Here is a 20,766-nt window from a genome sequence, read left to right on the forward strand (position 1 = left end):
CACTGTGGAATGGACCCATGCTGGAGCAATTCGTGAAGAACTGCAGCCCGTGGGAATGGCCCACGTTGGAGGAGTTCGTGGAGGACTGTTTCCCGTGGGTGGGACCCCACGCTGGAGCAGGGGAAGACTGTGATGAGCCCTCGTCCTGAGGAGGATGAAGCGGCAGAAAATAATATGTGATGACCGTAAACCCCATCCCTGTCCCCCTGTGCCGCTGGGGGGGCTTGGTGGAGAAATCCGTGAGTGAAGTTGTGCCCGGGAAGAAGGGAGGGGTGGTGGGAAGGTGTTCTGAGATTTCGTCTTATTTCTCATTACCTTGCTCTGGTTGATTTGTAATAAATTGAGTTATTTTTCCCAAATTGAGTCTGTTTTGCCCGTGACGGTAATTAGTGAATGATCTCTCCTGTCCTTATCTTGACCCGCAAGCTTTTTGTTATATTTTTCTCTCCCCTGTCCAGCTGAGGATGGGGGAGTGATAGAACGGCTTTGGTGGGCACCTGGCGTCCAGCCAGGGTCAACCCATATCACAAGTTTATGTATGGCGCATTGTCTTCCAGGATCCAAGTGTATGCCATTGTCCTGGTTTCAGCTGGGATAGAGTTAATTGTCTTCCTAGTAGCTGGTACAGTGCTATGTCTTGGATTTAGTATAAGAATGTTGATAACACACTGATATTTTCAGTTGTTGCCAAGTAGTGTTTAGACCAAGTCAAGGATCTTTCAGCTTCTCATGTCCAGCCAGCAAGAATCCTGGAGGGGCACAAGAAGTTGGCACAGGACACAGCCAGGGCAGCTAACCCAAAGTGGCCAATGGGGTATTCCATACCATGTGATGCCATGCCTAGAATATAAACTTGGGGGAGTTGGCCCGGGGAGGCATCACTGCTTGGGAACTACTGGGCACTGTTTGGCAGGTGGTGAGGAATTGCATTGTGCATCAATTGTTTTGTATATTCCAATCCTTTTATTAGTTTTGTCATTTTATTATTGCTATTATCATTATTAGTTTCTTCCTTTCTGTTCTATTAAAGTGTTCTTATCTCGACCCACAAGTTTTACTTTTTCCCCCCCTCCCCGATTCTCTCCCCCATACCACTGCATGGGGTGGAAGTGAGTGAGCGGCAGCGTGGTGCTTAGTTACCAGCTGGGGTTAAACCATGTGTCCTGGGTTCAGCTGGGATAGAGTTAATTTTTACAGGAACCTGGGAGGTGGGGGCATAGCCGGGGCAGCTGACCTGAACTAGCCATGGAGCTATTCCATACCATGTGCCATCATGCTCAGTATATAAATGGGGAGCGGGCCAGGGGGTGCTCTCTGTTTTCGGTGGGGGAAGTGGCGGAGCGTTGGGTCCCGGGTGGTGAGCAGTTGCACTGTGCATCACTCTTTTTGTATACTTTTTCATTAGTGCCGTTGTTGTTGTAATCTCTTTGTGTTTGTCCCAGTAAACTGCCTTTATCTCAACCCTCGAGTTTCCAGTTTCTTTTTCTTTTCTCTCCTCCGTCTCCTCCCCATCCCACCGGAGGGGGGCGGAGGAGTGAACGAGCGGCTGCGTGGTCCTTTGTTACCGGCTGGGCTGAAACCAGGACACTATGACAGCCATTCAATCCATGAAGAGCATTATAGCCAAGAACAATTCCATTACGCTAGTAGATTTTATCAAGCAGCTCTCTTTAGTAGACATACACCTATGCTAAGCAGAAAAACCCCAATAACATTCTGTCCTTGTCTTTGACTAATGTGTTGTTGCTAGAAGTGTGAAATCTCTAAATATACGCACATTTACTACAAGCAAACAAGCTGTCCAGGATCCAATTAGACAAAAATCTGCCCGTCTGTTCTGCATTATCACGGGATTTGCTCACATGCATGTTGTCTCATTACTAAAAGGCAGGCAAATTGAATTGAGCTGGACTTCCTTTTAAAGTGGGATCAGGACATAAAGCCAGACTCTTGCTGTGAACCAACAAAGCACCACTGGGAGAAAGTGAGATGAGAGGTTTCTTTTTTCTAAAGCCATATGTCCAGTGTTTACTATAAGGCCTAAGGGGGTGCCAATACCATTGTTTAGCACAATACAGCACACACTACAACCATATAAACCTTGTTTTCAATGACAATTGTTTGCTTTTTTTCTTAGTCTCCTGTGTCCCATGTCTTTTTATTACTATCTGCCTGCCACAGTATGCTGCATTTCAAGCATAAAGCTTGTTTAATGGAAGGCAGGAAAGTTTCATTGAAGCAAAGTTTTATAGGAAAAGTAAAGGGAAAAATGTCTAATTTTTAAAATATTTTAATCATACATTAATACCTTAATCAGGCTTTTGAAAGTGCTACTCAAGGCCACATGCTTCTGAGAGTAATTTTATATGGAAATAGGAAATTTTATATGAATGTGTTAATTTGCATATTTTCTGATCACTTATATTAATACCTAGCACTTACAAGCATTTATATATTTCTCCCATATGAGCACTTTGCATCAGCAGTGAAAAACTATTGTTTCTGAGAATAAACATTTCTAGTGGACTGTTATTACATTTCTTTTGCAGAAACAGAGAAGTTTTATTTATAGTTGTGAAAGCTATAAATGAACAAATACTGTGAAAATTAGTAGTTTCTGAAGATTAAGCAGAATAAATACAGGATCAGTTCAGATATGCATTCAAAAGTTGGAGTAAGGACAAACTGGAATATATTTCTACTTTTTGCACAGTTCTCATTACTAGAGCATTTGAGCACATCACAAACTTTAATTTGCTGATTCTGCTTAATGATAGCTCCCTGAAAAGTTTAGGACTTGTGTGCCGGATCATCCCCAGGAGCCCCCTTTTCCTCCTGTTGCTGGGGACTGGTTGCTTCACTCCTTGGAGACCATCTCATCTGCTTTCCTCTAGCTCTGTCTTCTCACTGATCAGATTCAGTAGATCAAAAGAATGGAGAGCAGATCTGCTTTGGATACTACAGATACTATTGGCATAATTTTTATGCTAATGATAGGCAGATAAACCTGGGTACAGGGAAGAGTATATAACCTTTTCTCCTGGTTCTCTGCACTCTGAGCAGAAGGGAATTTGTATAACTGAAACAGACTGGATCCTCCTGTGCAGTTGTGTACTTTCCCAGTATACCTAGTTATATCCCCTGCTCCACTCAAAGCACACCAGCCAAGGTAGGACATTTTTTATCCAATGGCAGTTTAGTGTAAAATGGAGAAAGAGGCCTGAGAAATAGGACCAGAAACAGAGCTTATTTAGGACAGCAAGAAATTATGTGTTTTCACGTAAGTTCAGAAGAGCTGGTGTCCCTTATGGGTTTAAATAAATAAATAGATTTGAGCAGAAAATGAAAACTATTTTACAGAACAAATAATAGGAATGTTGTCACATTTAGTTTCCGATATTAACATTTTTGTTTAAAAAAATGTAGAGCCCATAAAACTTCAGAAAATATCACAAAGTTATGTCTCCATAGAAAGCAGAGTCTCTTTTAAAGTGTAGAAAGGAAAAGGTTAGAAAATACTAATAAATTCCCATAACAGGATTCAGTTCAGACTTACAACTGCATTTCCTCCTTTACTATGAAAAATTTTACCGATGCTGTGCATAATGTACAATCTCACACAAAGAGTTCATAGGCAGTGCTGGGCCGTGTCAGCCAAAGCAGCTCATGGCTGACTGCATTAATCCTGCACACATCAGAGAAATGGAATAACAATATAGGAAAACAAGAGAGTCATGTTCAGAAACTAAGAGCTAACTAAGGGTTATAACAAAGAACAAAAGGGAGGGAATACATCATGGAAAGAAAGCGAGAAGAGTTAAGGAGAAGAGAGAATTTATATGTACAGCTGAAGAACTGGAGACATTAAAGAAAAAAGAAATTCAGAGAGATACCTAAGTTTTGTTGTAGGGAAAAATCCAGTTTTAAAATTGCCTTTGTGATCCATTTAACCACATATGTTAAGGGAAAATTCCAGAAACAATTTGGAAGATTGTCTTGTGGATTTATTTGTGCATACCAATATTTGCCCTGTACTGAGAGTGGCTCTAATAATAGATGCCATGGAATTGAAACTTCAGTGCGTAAGATGACTGACAAAAATAGGTGCTCTTGTATCTTTCTCTTTACATTTTTTTTTTCTTTAAATTTCTTCTGTTTTCTTCTGTTTCTAACAAATATTTAATACAATTTTGCTGCTCTGATCTATATATTGGATTAAAATATACTGTGCAATACTTGTATTAATCTCATACACATACTCTAGGGCCATTATTTATCCCTAAGTAATTTAATAAATGCTTACTTTTTACATTTTTAACACAGTCCCCTTTTGATCCTTGCAGCTATCCAGAGTCCAACCAGCGCAAAGGTGGCATAAAGCCCAGAACTATGTATTCAGTATTTCTCAGTTGACATAATACTGAGCCGAACTTCATATTTCCTTCTGGACAAGTTCACAGTGCGCTGGGTGATGAACTGGCTGGAGGGCAGGGCTCAAAGGGTTGTAGTGAATGGGGCTACATCTGGCTGGCGAATGGTCACCAGCCCTGAAGGGGTCAGACAGTTGGACTAGATGATTATTTTAGGTCACCTCCAACTGAAATAGTCTATTCTATTTTTCTGTCATCTGTATGAAATGCATTTCTTACACATGCTGTGCAAAGCATTAAATAAAAATTAAATAATAATTATTTCTTTTTTAGGATCTTATTATTTTCTCTTTATTCACAGAGGTGAAACATGAAAGAAGTCTACACCTTTTCCATAAATACCCATTTGCCAAAAGAAAACAAAATATATTTTCCCTTTAGACAATCTGCATTAATATATTGAAATAGCAGGAAAGGGGGAAAAAAGCCCATAATGCTTCATTAGTCAATTGCGCAGAATACAGCTCTTTAGGGGTAAACAAGTGAAGGACATTTGCTGAATGGTCTATGCCTAACATGCATATTATGGTCTAATGGTGCTAGTAATGGTAGGAGGCTCCTGGAGAATCATCTGTCAAATTAGCACACTGAATTATTTATTGCCTCAGAGGAAAAGCAGCTGAGACCCATTTGTAAGAAAATACAAGATAAAAAGACAACCCCTCCCCAAAATACCTAGTACAACTGCTTTGCATGTTCATTAATGTAATTAGTATTTGTAAACAACAATATTTAAATAGTATGCATGTGTAAAGATATTGGGATGTGCATATATGTTCTGATAAACAATAAACACTATACATATATACATTATCTTTATGCGTCTAGTACAAAGACATGAAAATATGTCTAGATGATTAGCATGATGCCAATTATTTTCATTTATATTAATGCAACAGTGATTGTACTAGTTTATACTATATATATTATATACTACTTATTCTTCATAATCTCTAGATACACTTGCAGTAAGGGATATATTCTTCAGTGATTACAAAAATGATTTCATGTTTTTATGAAATAATTTTAACACTGTGTATATGTTAAGAACCTACATTCTGAGATTTGCAAAGAAAGAATAAGTGATTCCAACTGAAGTACACTATTTAATGGATTTAAACACTTTTTATAAAATCATGATGAATGTCTACTGTGACTAGATTTTTCAGCCCCAGGTGCTTTTAACTGCAGCCAAGTGTCCTGTATCTTAGTCACCAGGCTGGCTGTACATCTACTTTCCTCAGAGTTAAGTGAGGTTTTTTTGTCATGTCTGACACCATAAGATGATATGCGCTATGTGTTATCAATAACCTGTTGAAGGCATTTTAGACTGCATATTAACTTAACTAATTTGCATGATACAATTCTGTAAGGCACTGAACAGTCTCATGAGCCATTTCATCATGATTTTCAATAGAACTGATCACAAAGAATACAGTTAAACAAATTAGCATATGCTCTGCTGCATTTAAAACCACATATCCCCTATGAGACCTTTTACAGATCATTTACTTGCTTGATCCCAACATTTAGGGAACAGTGGTGGTATCCATGGACCATTGTGGGTATTATTTTCCCAACTTAATATATCATTGTAAGGTGTCTCTTTTATACTCCAAGATCTTTGCCTTTTTGTGTCCTTAATTTTTAAATCCTTTAGGTCATTGTGGAGTGAGGTTGGGTGTCCTGGGATCAGCTGGGATAGAGTTAATTTTTACAGGAACCTGGGAGGTGGGGGCATAGCCGGGGCAGCTGACCTGAACTAGCCAAGGAGCTATTCCATACCATGGGACATCATGCTCAGTATATAAATGGGGAGCGGGCCGGGGGGTGGTCTCTGTTTTCAGTGGGGGAAGTGGCGGAGCGTCGGGTCCCGGGTGGTGAGCAGTTGCACTGTGCATCACTCTTTTTGTATACTTTTTTTTCATTAGTGCCGTCGTTGTTGTTGTAATTTCTTTGTGTTTGTCCCAGTAAACTGCCTTTATCTCAACCCTCGAGGTTCCAGTTTCTTTTTCTTTTTTAACTCTCCTCCGTCTCCTCCCCATCCCACCGGAGGGGGGCGGAGGAGTGAGCGAGCGGCTGCGTGGTCCTTTGTTACCGGCCGGGCTGAAACCACGACATTGGGTTAGTGGGAAACGTTAGAGTGTTTTCAACTTGGTAGCGCTTACTATTTTGGTCTGTAGCTTCATATTTAAAGCAGCTTGTCATTAACAGTCCCCACAGCAGTACATTTCTGCCTCCTCCGTCTACTCAGTTGCTTCGAGCAACGGGGGGTATCATCTTCTCGGCAGCAAATGTATTCTTCAGGGGAGCACTTGTTAGGCTGCTTGGCCTGTCTTATTTTGTAAGCGCTCGAATTTTTTTTTATTTTTTTTTTTTTACTTCCCACAAGTAGCAACTCACTCCCACGACCGTTTTCTACAATTTATGTCAGTTATTATTGTTACGTTAGGTCAAAGTTTGACAAATATTTCTTACCACTCAGTGGAATCCTTCTCAATTTTTCCCTACGGAAACCCTTAGGCGTAAGGCCTTGTTAGTCAGTTGTTTTTCCTGATCGTGACACTCCTGACAAAACCCCTCTGGGGGAAATACCCGTAATGGCAATGATTCCACCACTTTCCCTGACACACTATACACTTATAACATACAAATGGTTAGCAATTATAATATAGATTTACACAGTTGATGGTCACAGGTTTACTGATTTGTTCTTTCTTTTCAAAGTAACCTTCAAGTCCTCTGAGTTGTTGGCCACTTCCCAATGAGAAGTGTGGATCGGTCCCTTAACCCGAGTAGCATGGGTCCATCCCTTTTCCGCCGTCCGGATGGCTGTATCTGTAGTCAAAAGAACAAGAAACGGACCTTCCCAGCGGGGGTTTAGAGATGTTTCTTTCCACGTTTTTATCAGCACGTGGTCCCCAGGCTCAATTTTATGAATAGGAAATCCCAAGGGGACTGTTTGCTCCATTATTCCTTTCTGGCGGTTGTCTCTTATGACTTTTGCTAAGGTAGTTATGTAGGTATGGATAGATGCATCTTCAACCTTGGGGTGTTGGATTGGTATTCCATGGGAATAAGGCATCCCATATAACATCTCATAGGGAGATAATCTCGTATTAGTCTGGGACCTTGTCCTGATGTTTAATAAAGCTAATGGTAAACATTTAACCCATGACATTTTGGTCTCTACCGTTAGCTTCGTTAATTGTGCCTTAATAAGCCCATTCATCCTTTCTACTCTTCCTGAACTTTGTGGATGCCATGGGGTATGGAATTCCCACTTAATTCCTAGAGCCTCTATTGTTTCCTTTAATATTTTGGATGTGAAATGCGTTCCCTGGTCCGAATCGATAGCTATAACCATACCAAATCTGGGAATAACTTCTTCTAGCAAATGTTTAACTACAGTTTTAGTAGCTTTCACGGTGGGATAGGCTTCCACCCAGTGGGTAAGCTGATCTACTATTACCAAAAGATATCGATATCTTCCTACCTTAGGTAACTCTGTAAAATCTACTTGGATCCTCTCAAAAGGTCTGCAGGCCAATTTTCTCCCTCCAAGGGATTTTGTTCTAAAGTTAGACCTGTTCACCTTTTGACAAGTTAAACACCCTTGGACCTCTTGTTTTGTCAGATCATATATGCCTATGCACCCATAGTATTTTAAAAATTGATCAGCTAGGGCTTGGGTTCCCCAATGGGTGGTCTGATGTAGTCTAGAAATTATATGTTTAGCATAAGCTTTTGGTAACATTTCTCGTCCGTCCGGGAGGATCCATTTATCATCCGTCTGGACAATCCCTAAGGCCTGAAATTTTTGTATTTCTTCTTCAGTAAAGACTTTTTCCTTCTGCTCAGTTAAGGTTTTAATGGGCATTGCTTCTATTTCTTGGGCGGTTGAGGTTGCCTTCTTTGCTTCATAGTCGGCCCGGTTATTTCCTCTGGTATAAAAATCCCGTCCCTTTTGGTGTCCTTTTACATGCACTACTGCTACCCGTTCTGGTTCTCTGATTGCAATAAGAATTTTCCTTATTAATTCTTCGTGGATTAAACCCTTACCCTGGGTATTGATAAGTCCTCGCTCTTCCCAAATTTTCCCCAAAGTATGTACTACCCCAAAAGCGTATTTTGAATCTGTAAATATGGTTCCTACTTTTCCTTTTAGCCTCTGTAAAGCCTTTAATAATGCGTATAATTCACAGGCTTGCGCTGACCAGCTAGGGCTAAGGGGGCCAGACTCCAGTACTGTTTCTTTTTTTCCATCTATTATTGCATATCCTGATTTCCTTTTCCCTTCCTCCATCCATGAGGAGCCATCAACAAACCATTTTTCTCCTTCAATTAATTCCTCTTCCTCTAAATCCTCCCGGATTTTGGTTTGATATTCTATCAAGCTGATACAATCATGTATGAGTAAATCATCTACGTGCCCATACAAAAACTGGGCTGGGTTTTGTGCCGAGGTAGTTTTTAGTTGTAAATTGGGAGAATGAAGTAAGATTGCTTCATATTTTAGCAATCTACTATCAGTTAGCCACTTTTCTGCTTTTTGATGCAAAATTCCCCTAACATTATGGGGAGCATACACTTCTAATTTTCCCCCGAAGGTTACCTTAGTTGCTTCTTCTACCATTAAAGCCACAGCTACTATAGCTTGTAAACACGTAGGCCACCCTCTACTCACAGGGTCTAAAAGTTTAGAAAAGTATCCTATCGGTTTTTTCTGTCCTGCCCAATCCTGTGCTAGTATTCCGTATGCCGTGTGATTATCTGTTTCTACAAATAAATAGAACTGTTTCTTTAAATTCGGTAAGCTTAAAACCGGAGCCGTTATCAAATCCTCTTTTACTTTATTCAACTGTTCTTCATCTTTACTTGTCCACCAAATTTTATCACAAGTTAATTTTTCATATAAAAATTTTACTTTACTACTATAATTTTCAATCCATTGTCTACAATAGCCCAAAAGTCCTAACAGTTGTTGAACCTGTCTCTTAGTTTTTGGAGGTGGTAATCTTAAAATTCCTTCCACCCGATCAGGATCAAGTTTTTTGGTTCCCTGGCTTAGCCAGTGGCCTAAGTATTTTACCTCTGATTCAGCAAACTGAAGTTTTGATTTAGAAACCTTAAGCCCGATGTTCCCCAAAAAGTTCAGTAACTGTATGGTGCTTTCTCTAACTTCTTTTTCATTAGTTCCTGCTATTAATAAATCATCCACCTATTGTAAAAGCTTAATCCCTGGGGGTAGGGTAAATTGTTCTAATATGGTTTCTAAGGCTTGCCCGAACAGGTTAGGTGACTCCATAAACCCCTGGGGCAACACTGTCCATCTTAACTGCTGTTTCCTACCTGTATCAGGGTCCTCCCATTCAAAAGCAAAATAGTCTCTACTGCTTTCATCAAGGGGGCAGGCCCAAAAGGCATCCTTTAAATCCACCACACTATACCAAGTGTAATCTGAGGAGATCTGATTCAACAGTGTGTATGGATTAGCGACTACTGGGAAGCGGGTGACCGTACGGCTATTTACAGCTCGTAGGTCCTGAACTAGCCGGAATGACCCGTCAGGCTTTTTGACAGGTAATATGGGGGTATTATGGGGTGACATACAGGGTTCTAAAGTTCTCTTATGTATTAAACTTTGTATTATGGGTTTTAAACCTTTTCTTCCTTCTATGGACAACGAGTATTGCTTCACTCGTATTGGTCTCTCTGGGTTTTGGATAGCTACCTTTATTGGCGGAATATCTAATTTTCCTATATTGTCTTGGTTATACCATACATCAGGATTGATCCTTCATCAGTGGGATTTAAAGGGTACAACTTTACCACGAGATTATCATTCTCCACCAATAAATTAATCCCTAAACTAACAATTAAATCCCTTCCCAAAAGATTATATTCTGCTTCAGGCACCATCAGAAATTTACCCACGCAAAATTTTTGAGGAGCCTCTATTTCAATAGCTTGAGTTTCATATACCTTAAACGGTTCTCCCTTTGCACCTATAATATTTATGGTGTTTTTAGTAAGGGTGCAACCGGAGGGTAGTTTCTGAATGGTGGATCTCTCAGCTCCTGTATCTACTAAGAATTCTACCTCCTCTTTTTGGGGACCTAATTTCAATTTTACTTGGGGCTCCATAGATGTTTTAGTTCCCAATAAGTAGAGCCCCTGACCCCCCTATTCATTTTTAAACATCTGCTCATCCTGTTGGTTTTTTTTACAGTTCCGCTTTAAGTGCCCTCTCTTCCCACAATAATAGCATTCAATTCCTGCTTCTTTATTTTCTGGTCTAATTGGCTTTCTTTCTTTGCTGGGTCCTTTGTTGTCTGTCCTCATGGACCCTGGTTTATTAACTCTCTGTCCTTCTCGGACAGCTGTAACTAAAATTTTGGCCTGCTTCTTTTGACTTTCCTCATCTCTGCGTACATACACCTTCTGAGCCTCTCTCAACAACTCGTCCAACCCTTTGTCCTGCCAGTCTTCTAACTTCTCCAATTTCTTTCTTATGTCCACCCACGATTTAGCCACAAACTGTGTTTTCAGCAGGGTTTGACCCACGGCTGTATCAGGGTCAATTCCAGAATACAACTGCAAACTTTTCCTTAATCTTTCTAACCAGTCAGTTGGAGTTTCATCCTTTTTCTGATACTCATTGAAGGCCTTATTTATATTTTGACCTCTGGGAAACGCTTCTCGTATCCGCTGAATTATTATGTCTCTTAAATCACTCATATTTTGTCTATCTCCTGCAACTTGATGGTTCCAATTTGGTCTCTGTAGGGGCCATTTCACATCCCCCTGGGGCCCATGTTGATGTCTTTGGTCCCAGTATTTCATCCCTGATCTCCTAATCATATCCCTTTCCTCAGATGTGAAGAGTATCCTTAAGATAGCCTGAATTTCATCCCAAGTGTAAACACTAGGGCCTAAAAATTGATCTAGTCTTTCGGAGACCCCTAGAGGGTCCTCGAGTAAACCTCCCATTTCCTTCTTAAATTCTCGGACATCCCCAGAATTTAAGGGTACCGATACAAATTCCACTCCACCCTGACTTCCCCCCATGGCAACTTCTCTTAGGGGCAATAAGTGTGTCGTTTCTTGGTCTCTCCGAGTCCTACTCCGAGTTTTCATCCCCTCTGTTTCTACTGGGGCAGAAGGGGTCGGGTGAGTGGGTAATTGTGGATATATTCGGGGTGGGGATGGAGGGGGTGATGGAGTCGGGGATGGCGGGGGATTTGGAGCTGGGACATACGGGGGTGGGGAGGGTTGGTTATTCGGGTCCCACTGTTCACATGGGGGCCCCTTCATTTTTTTCTTTTCGATTAAAGTAAAAATATAACTTCTAGCCGAGGATATTATCCAGAGGCTGGCATATTCACTTTCTTCTAAACTAAAAGGTTCTTTTTGGTTCACATATACATTCAGAGCTTGACATACCCAATCCTCAAGTGACCCAAAAACTGGCCAACACAATTTATCAGCCCTTATCTGTTTCCCCCCCCATATTTCCATACAATAATGTATCATCTTTTCCTTATTTTTTTCTTTATGAGATGGCCAATCATTCCAATATTTAATCATTGATCCCAAGGGACTATCTACCGGTATATCAGGTAAATGGCTCTCCTCCTTTTTGAGGGTACTTCTCTGTGAGTCCCCTCCCGGGCCAGAAACTTTACTCTTTTTCTGTCCCATCGTCCTGAGGTGCCTTCTTTCTCTCAATACCTTTCGTTTCCCTCCTTCAGTGGCCAAGTCCCTCGCGGGAGATCGGAACCGCACCAAGAAGAGGTCCGCACTCGCTTCGCAGGGTTTTCTGCGTCTCACACACTCGCACACTCAAGGAATCCCGTCCCCAACCAGCGGTTTATACTTACATATCTCTGCCGTCTGGATCTTCGTGCACGATTTTACAGGGTGTTAGGAGAGCTCATTGTTTCTTTCCTTGCTTGCTACACTCAGGTAATTTGGGTCCGTGAAGGTCAGAGCGAGTCTGGAGCAGGACCTGCCAATCCAGGACCATCCAAAGATGGGGGCGGAATCCTGAGTTGGGGTCACAAACCAGCTTAACTCTGATCACGTCGGGGTCACCAAAATTGTTATAAACTAACAGAGCCAATTCTATATAAAATTGATATATTTATTGAGAATAGCAAGCAAGCAGCGCTGGGCGGCCGGGGAGTCCGCGCTCCACCAACGGCTTGCGCTTTCTGTTATAGTTACATTCCTTTTATACAGTTCATGCACCCCTTTCTTGTAAATTTCCGTCTTGTCTTGCTTCTTCTTTCTTCACAGGTTTGTAGATTCGGTCAATCTTCTCAAAAAGGAGAGTGTCTGTGGAATGTCTTTTGTTGTGGAGGAATGCAGTCATGGTAGAGTTAATCCCCTTATCTGGTCCGTGGTCTTTTCCCCCCTTATCTAGTCAATCACGATGTGTGCCTTCCTCCAATCCCGACTGGTATGTAAACTTTATTGTCTTCTTTTTAATTCAACACGAATTACACAATGTCAGGGAACAATTTGGTTTCCTGTCTATTACATTAGCAAGAGGACTAATGGGATCCCACAGCACAGCAAGGTCCAAGCACCAAGATACCTTCTTCATCCAACATACTGCAGACCATGACAGCAGTCATCTGCTAGCAGAGATGTAGGTGTGATGCAGACAGGCAGCATGTCCACCTTTCTGGGATGCAGGAGATGGTCCTGAGAAAGCATGAATGGTGTACTGACCTCTTGTGGCATAGGAACAGCTTGGGTGAGACAGGATTGTTCCCTTCATGAGAGAGGACTGCTAATTCTATGGACAACATCCTTTGATAGTCCCTGCAGAGCAGTTCGTATAACTTATTTTTCACCTGTGGGAATAAATTGGAAATATTCAGGCACTGGCTTCTCCTACTGGAGCTCACCAGTAATCAGGCTAGATGAATTTTGAGAGTTAGTGAACATTTATGTATGAAGAAATGCACCCTCTAAAAGACAGAGACCAAGAAAGAAAGAAAATAATAAAGACAGGCAAGAATGATACCTCATTGATGGATAGGCTCATTTGCTTGGCACATATGGCTAGCTTTAGTTCTCTGCTACTCCATTTCAGAGCGGTAGGTAGGCATTCAACATAGTACCCGGGGAAAACAGAGAAGCGGCCAGTCTGTGATTCAGATTGGATAGCTGTACAAGGCAATACAGAGACATGAAGTGACCCTGCTCTGAATCTCCTGCCTAACTGTGAAATATGTTCATCTGATTCGTGTCAATATAAACGATGCTAGGGCTGCATAATAAAATGTGACCCTCACTGTCTATGTAACCTTTAGTCGGTCCTTGTATAACCGCAGGCCGGGAGGAGACAGATGATATGTAGATAGTTTGGGTTTTGTTGTTAAGTGCACAGTGTTAAACAAAAGATCCTAGCAGAGAACTGAGGCATTTAGATGTATATTTAGCCTCAGAGACTGCAGTACTTAAGGTCTTGATGGGCGATTTGTTGTGTGTATTTGTTGAGGGGGAGGTGTCTGTTGTGAACTTGTTTGGGTTCTGGTGACCGAAGCTGGTGCTGTGCAAGGTGTCGGCTGTCACACAGCATGTCTGCTGTCTGGCTCGAACAGTGAGGAGCCTGGTCAGAGACAAGTTTCTAAGCACCCACACAACCAGGAGATGGAGAAGAACACGCCTAGTATGAATATGTAACGAACGTTAGACTATAAAAGAAGCTGTCTTGAAGCTGTCTTGTTTTTCACGGCACGCATCTTGGTAGAGCAGAAGCTCCCGGTGTGCCCAGCGCTGTTTGCTTGCCTTTATTCATTTAATAAATTGTTAACTTTGTTTAGAATCCTGTTTGGGTCTAAATTCATTTATAACATGAACTAACTCTAAATTATTGCATCCATGAGTATTTTGTTCCAACTAGCAATACACTAGTAATTTTAAAATTAATTTCTCCTCATCTACTCTCAGCTTCACAGTAAACACGTATTTTTTTACATGTTTTCAGGTTCTACTTCATAAAACCACCCTCGAGAGGCCCTGTTTCCAGGGAAGACATTTTACACAGTGTGCGTATAGGCACTAGTATGCCATTATTAAGATACAAGCTTGTGGGATCTTCCCACAGGACAGGAATGATGTTTTCTTTTGGTGTCTCTTGCTTTATTAGATTCTATTATTTATAATGTGATTCATGCTTGAGTCTGAACCAGTGTAGACTAAAGAGTGCTATTTGGTACAATTATTATTGCCCATATTCTTTCCTGACTATGAACATTCCACATGGAGATGTAAGGGATAAAAAAAACAACAACCCACTTCATTATCCTTACACAGAGTACATAAAAGCCAGCCTTCACTTTGGTGAGCAGAAGATCTGCTTCCTTACCTGTTCTCCTGGGCATGTACATCCATTAAGTAGTCATTGGATAAAACATAGAAGCAGTCCTGGGAGCAGAGCTGTGGTCCCTTACCTCACAAGTGAGTGCCATAAACACTGGGCTAGAGCATCACACTCACTCTTGTGAGCTCTTTCTGGCCAAATAAATCTTGAATTCCTTCTGCACAGTGGCACACCTTCAGCAGAAGGAGTATGCCTGCCTTGCCTCCCCAGGCAGCTTTTGTTCCAATGGCTTTAATAGAAATTTGAACACCTATGGCAGGAGATGGGATTGAATGTCTGCCTCACTTTTTTGGTTTTTTTAATAATAACTTGATCCACTGAGCTGCAAAACCAGCTTTTGCTTTGGTTGTACTTTAGATCAAAGTGTCTGATGCAACAGTACTTTGCAAAGATGCAAGTCCTGTTGAGGTGTGTTAAGCTCACTCACTAAAGGTGCACACAAGTTTGAGACTCTCTAAGGGAAAGATAGATGGCTGGGAAACTTCAAAGTCACAGAGTAGTTTATGAGGTTCAGATACCTCCATAGTTAGCTGGCAACCGAGAGTCATAATTTAGGGTTTCAGTGACTAACTTCTGTCCAAGTCTTGCTTGCTTTAATTCCTTTATTGGATTTGGCCCTAACACAGTGTGGGCCTCCTTTAGGCCCACTATGATTTTGTGGTAGGATTATAGCAAATTGGCAGATACTTAAATCAATATTCCCTCCAGATGAAAATAGTTGGAACAATCCCTTCCTATTAAATCTGCAACCTGATTATAATTTTCTTCTATAGCCTACTCTAGAAATACAGTGACCAAGATTAAATGAATCATGTTCTGCCATGACTTAAATATACCATGCAATTTAAATGAAAAATGTGGTTGAATGTAACAAGGTCTCTGGTTTAAATTTTGCTATATTTGCATTCTTATCTTCATTTTAGAATGTGCCTGATATACATAAATATACTCAGAAGCAATAGAATCAGATAGATTTATGATTGTGATTGAAAATAGATATTCACCTTGACATATCATATAAATTGAAGATTTGAGTGAGAAAGTTTGTTATGTAGCAGAGATGTCTCTGAGACAGAAATTGAGAACATTAGGACACATAGTATTATCTGAAAAGTGTAATTGTAAAACTACTGGAGTGGAATATATGTCATTTATTAATTAGTTACAATTATATGGGAAAAAAAGATAATACTGTCACTGCCAGAAATGGTTAGTAACTGCTTAGCAATTATTTTTTATCCAAATGGTTAGAATAAATATTAAAAAGGTATTTAAAAATTAATTTAGATATTTCACATTACATTTTCACTTTAATATTAATTTACAACTTTCTCACACACTTCATTTAATGTAATTTTACTGAAAAGTAAAGAGAAGATCTTTTCAGTACTATCTTGTTCTGATTCCATTAGCACTTTTCAGAAGTCTACAAAAAGAAAAAAAATTATACAGTTTATTTGGGCATATAAAGGCACACTATCAAGAATTATATACTCTAGCACCTTGCTAAAATAGCCATTTCTATCAGAAGAGCATGGAGAAAGGTGCAAGTCAAGTGAGGAAAAACAATTAGCTTTGCCACCTCCAATATTTCAAGATCCTACATGACATATTTTTTCCTTAAACAAAGGCTTCTCTTTCACTGAGCTGTAATTAAAAGATATTTTATTTGTTCAGGTGTCCTGGTTTCAGCTGGGATAGAGTTAACTGTCTTCCTAGTAGCTGGTACAGTGCTATGTTTTGAGTTCAGCATGTGAAGAATGTTGATAACACTGATGTTTTCAGTTGTTGCTCAGTAGTGTTTAGACTATAGTCTAGGATTTTTCAGCTTCTCATGCCCAGCCAGGGCATAAGAAGTTGGCACAGGACACAACCAACGCACCTGACCCAAACTGGCCAATGGTGTATTCCATACCATGGGACGTCCCATCTAGTTTAGGAACTGGGAAGTGGGGGGGCAGTGAATCGCCGCTCGGAGACTGGCGGGGTGTCGGTCGGCGGGTGGTGAGCTATTGCCCTGCGCATCATTTGTACATTCCAATCCTTTTATTACTACTGTTGTCATTTTATTAGTGTTATCATTATCATTATTAGTTTCTTCTCTTCTGTTCTATTAAACCGTTCTTATCTCAACCCAGGAGTTTTCCTTTTTTTTTTCCTGATTTCCTCCCCAATCCCACTGGATGGGGGGGGAGTGAGTGAGCGGCTGTGTGGTGCTTGGTTGCTGGCTGGGGTTAAACCATGACAGTCCATTTTGGCGCCCAACGTGGGGCACGAAGGGTTGAGATAACGACAAACCTGACCAGAGCTTGTTAAAACAAATTTGTTCCAAGCGTTCATTATGTTGATTTATGAGTTCTTAGAGTTGTTGCTCTGGTTTTTAAAGCTCTGTTATGTATCACCTCGCTTGCTGTATATAGTTCCTCTTCTACTGCTTATCATCTGTGGGAGGTGGATTTTTGCTTTGATGTATGGTATAACGCTGGTTGATGGTATGATAAAGTCATCGGCTGTGGGATTAATCCGGTATTTGCACTTAGCATTGTCACCTTTATACGGCAGGAGCCACCTGTGGGAAACTATTAATAATTATACCATTTACCTTTCCTCCATGGAAAACCAGTCTATGGGTGGGATACCTTTCTTCCCCTTTCCTTTCTCCTTCAGTCCAGTTACAATGGTGTTTGAGAATTTTGAAAAATTTAAATATTCTTGGGATGTTGAGACCAGCACGGTCCTAGCCCTACTGCTAGGAATTAGCATACTTCTGAATGTAGTTCAGCTCTCGTTAAACAGTTATTTAAGAAGATCATCCAGAGATGTGCCCAAGGCTAGATAATTATGAGTGGCAGGGTGTGTGGGGTAGTATGGGCAAGTACCTAGAAAAGTGGGCACCTCTAATGTTTTGGAAATTCACCCCTGAACAAGTGCAGGATCCAGAAGAACTAGGAAAATATTTGGAAAAGGTATGCTGTCACCCCGGCAGCTCCAGAGAGATAGAAATCCCTGCAATGTGCTGGGGCCTGGCCCATGCCTATCGAGCCCTGTTCGACATTACTCAGTACCCTCAAGGGGAAGAGAAAGTCTCTAGACCTAACAACAAAACGACGAGCACCGCGGCCACCCAAACCTCGACAATGGGCGCGGCGGCCCCCCCAGGCCTGTCAAGGAGCACTGCAGGCACCCAGACCTTGGCGACAGGCACCATGACCCCTCCAGCCCCGGTAACGAGAACTCGGGCTACCCAAACCTCAACAACAGACACTGCGGTTATCCAGAACCCGGCGAGCGATACTGCAACTGAACCAGAGGACCAACCTGGACCAGTATTGGTTGCCCCCGTACAGAAAAAGAAATATGCAAAAAAATCAGTTCACTTAGCGAAGGATGATGGTGAACCAGGGTCATCACGGGAACGGGAGGAAGAGGCAGAACCAGAGGTAATAACCCGGTCCCTATCCTTGAGTGAGCTGCGGGATTTGCAAAAAGATTTTGACAACCGTATAGGTGAGCGTATTATCACCTGGCTCCTCCGATGCTGGGACAATGGGGCTAATAGCTTGGAATTAGAAGGTAGGGAAGCCAAGCAGCTGGGATCACTTGCCAGGGAAGGTGGCATTGACAAGGCACTTGGAAGAGGGACACAAGCCATCAGCCTCTGGGAGGCGACTCCTGTCAAGTGTGAAGGAAAGGTACCCCTTTAAGGAAGATGTTATTTGTCAATCAAGCAAGTGGACCACCATGGAAAAAGGTATTCAATATCTGAAGGAATTAGCTGTGCTAGAGAGAATTCATCATGACCTGGACAACCAACAATTACCCAAAGACCCAGTCGAAGTCCAATGCACACAACCCACGTGGCGGAAGTTTGTACAGAGCGCACCATCGTCCTATGCCAATGCATTGGCATGAAGAGGCACCAACAGTGGAGGAAGTGGCTCACCAACTGCGTCAATACAAAGAAAATCTCTCCTCCTCCCTACAAGCCTGCATTTCGGCTGTGGAGAAGCTGTCTGAGGATTTCCAGCAATTCAAAAAGGATGTATCCTACTCCCCACCTGTAAGGACCAATGTCTCAGCTATTAGGAGTGAGCGTCCTTCTGCCCAAGAGAGAGAATATAGAAGGTACACACCGCGAGGTGCCCTGTGGTTTTACCTATGTGATCATGGAGAGGACATGAGGAAATGGGACGGAAAACCTACCTCGGTCCTAAATGCACGGGTACGTGAACTGCGAGGAAAAACCACCACAAAAGGGGATTCTACCAGGAAAAATGCCGCTCCAGTTTCCAAACAGAGTAGAAGGGCTGGTCTTATTTCCGATCCTCTTGAAGGGACTTCTGAGCCAATTCTACGAGAAGTGAATACTGAATAGTCTAACCAGAATTAGAGGGGCCCTGCCTTCAGCCAGGTGGAGGAGAGGGATAACCGGATCTATAGGACTGTGTGGATTCGATGGCCTGGCACGTCAGACCCACAGGAGTATGACTCTAGTAGACACCGACGCACAGTGCACTCTAATACCATCAAGTTATAAAGGGACAGAATCCATCTATATTTCTGGTGTGACAGGGGGATCTCAAGAGTTAACTGTATTGGAAGCTGAAGTAAGCCTAATGGGGAATGAATGGCAGAAACACCCCATTGTGACTGGTCCAGAGGCTCCGTGTATCCTTCACATAGACTATCTCCGGAGGGGGTATTTTAAGGACCCGAAGGGGTATCAATGGGCTTTCGGTATAGCTGCCTTGGAGACAGAGGGCACTGAACAGTTGTCTACCCTGCCTGGTCTGTCCCAAGACCCTTCAATTGTGGGGTTGCTGAAGGTTGAAGAACAACAAGTGCCAATTGCTACCACGACGGTGCACCGGCGGCAATATCGCACCAACCGACACTCTCTGATTCCCATCCACAAAGTGATTCGCCAACTGGAGATCCAAGGAGTGATCAGCAAAACTCGCTCACCCTTTAATAGTCCCATATGGCCAGTGCGGAAGTCTAATGGGGAATGGAGATTAACAGTTGACTATCGTGGCCTGAATGAAGTTACCCCACCGCTGAGTGCTGCCGTTCCAGATATGCTAGAACTTCAATACGAGCTAGAGTCAAAGGCAGCCAAGTGGTATGCCACAAGTGACATGGCTAATGCATTTTTCTCAATCCCTCTGGCAGCAGAGTGTCGTCCACAATTTGCCTTTACTTGGAGGGGTGTCCATTACACTTGGAATCGATTGCCCCAGGGGTGGAAACACAGCCCCACCATTTGCCATGGACTGATCCAGACTGCACTGGAAAAAGGTGAAGCTCCGGAACACCTGCAATACATTGATGACATCATCGTATGGGGCAACACAGCAGAAGAAGTCTTTGAGAAAGGGAAGAAAATAATCCAAATCCTTCTGAAAGCCGGTTTCACCATAAAAGAAAGTAAGGTCAAGGGACCCGCACAGGAGATCCAGTTGTTGGGAATAAAATAGCAAGATGGACGTCGTCAGATCCCAATGGACGTGATTAACAAAATAGCAGCTATGTCTCCCCCAACTAATAAAAAGGACACACAGGCCTTCTTAGGTGTCGTTAGGTTTTGGAGAATGCATATTCCAAATTACAGTCTGATTGTAAGCCCTCTCTATCAAGTGACCAGGAAGAAGAATGATTTTAAATGGGGCCCTGAACAACAACAAGCCTTCGAACAAATTAAACAGGAGATTGTTCATGCCGTAACTCTTGGACCAGTCTGGGCAGGACATGATGTTAAAAATGTGCTTTATACTGCAGCTGGGGTGAATGGCCCTACCTAGAGCCTTTGGGAGAAAGCACCTGGGGAAACCTGAGGCCGACCCCTGGGGCTTTGGAGTTGAGGATATCAAGGTTCCGAGGATCACTATACTCCAACTGAAAAAGAGATATTGGCAGCGTATGAAGGAGTTTGAGCTG

The 20,766-nt window shown here is 42.0% G+C and overlaps 1 protein-coding gene across 1 annotated transcript in view; it reads left to right on the forward strand.

Moving 5' to 3' along the window:
• Window positions 1-256: 256 nt before the first annotated feature.
• The window catches only part of LOC126035331 (uncharacterized), a 228,413-nt gene continuing 207,903 nt past the window's right edge, over window positions 257-20,766 (forward strand). Inside the window, exon 1 of the mRNA XM_049793844.1 lies at window positions 257-283. The gene's annotated coding sequence lies outside the window, so the exon portion shown is untranslated. The remainder of the gene's footprint in view (window positions 284-20,766) is intronic.

Source organism: Accipiter gentilis, chromosome W (genome assembly GCF_929443795.1).
Source record: "Accipiter gentilis chromosome W, bAccGen1.1, whole genome shotgun sequence".
Lineage (NCBI taxonomy): Eukaryota > Metazoa > Chordata > Aves > Accipitriformes > Accipitridae > Astur > Astur gentilis.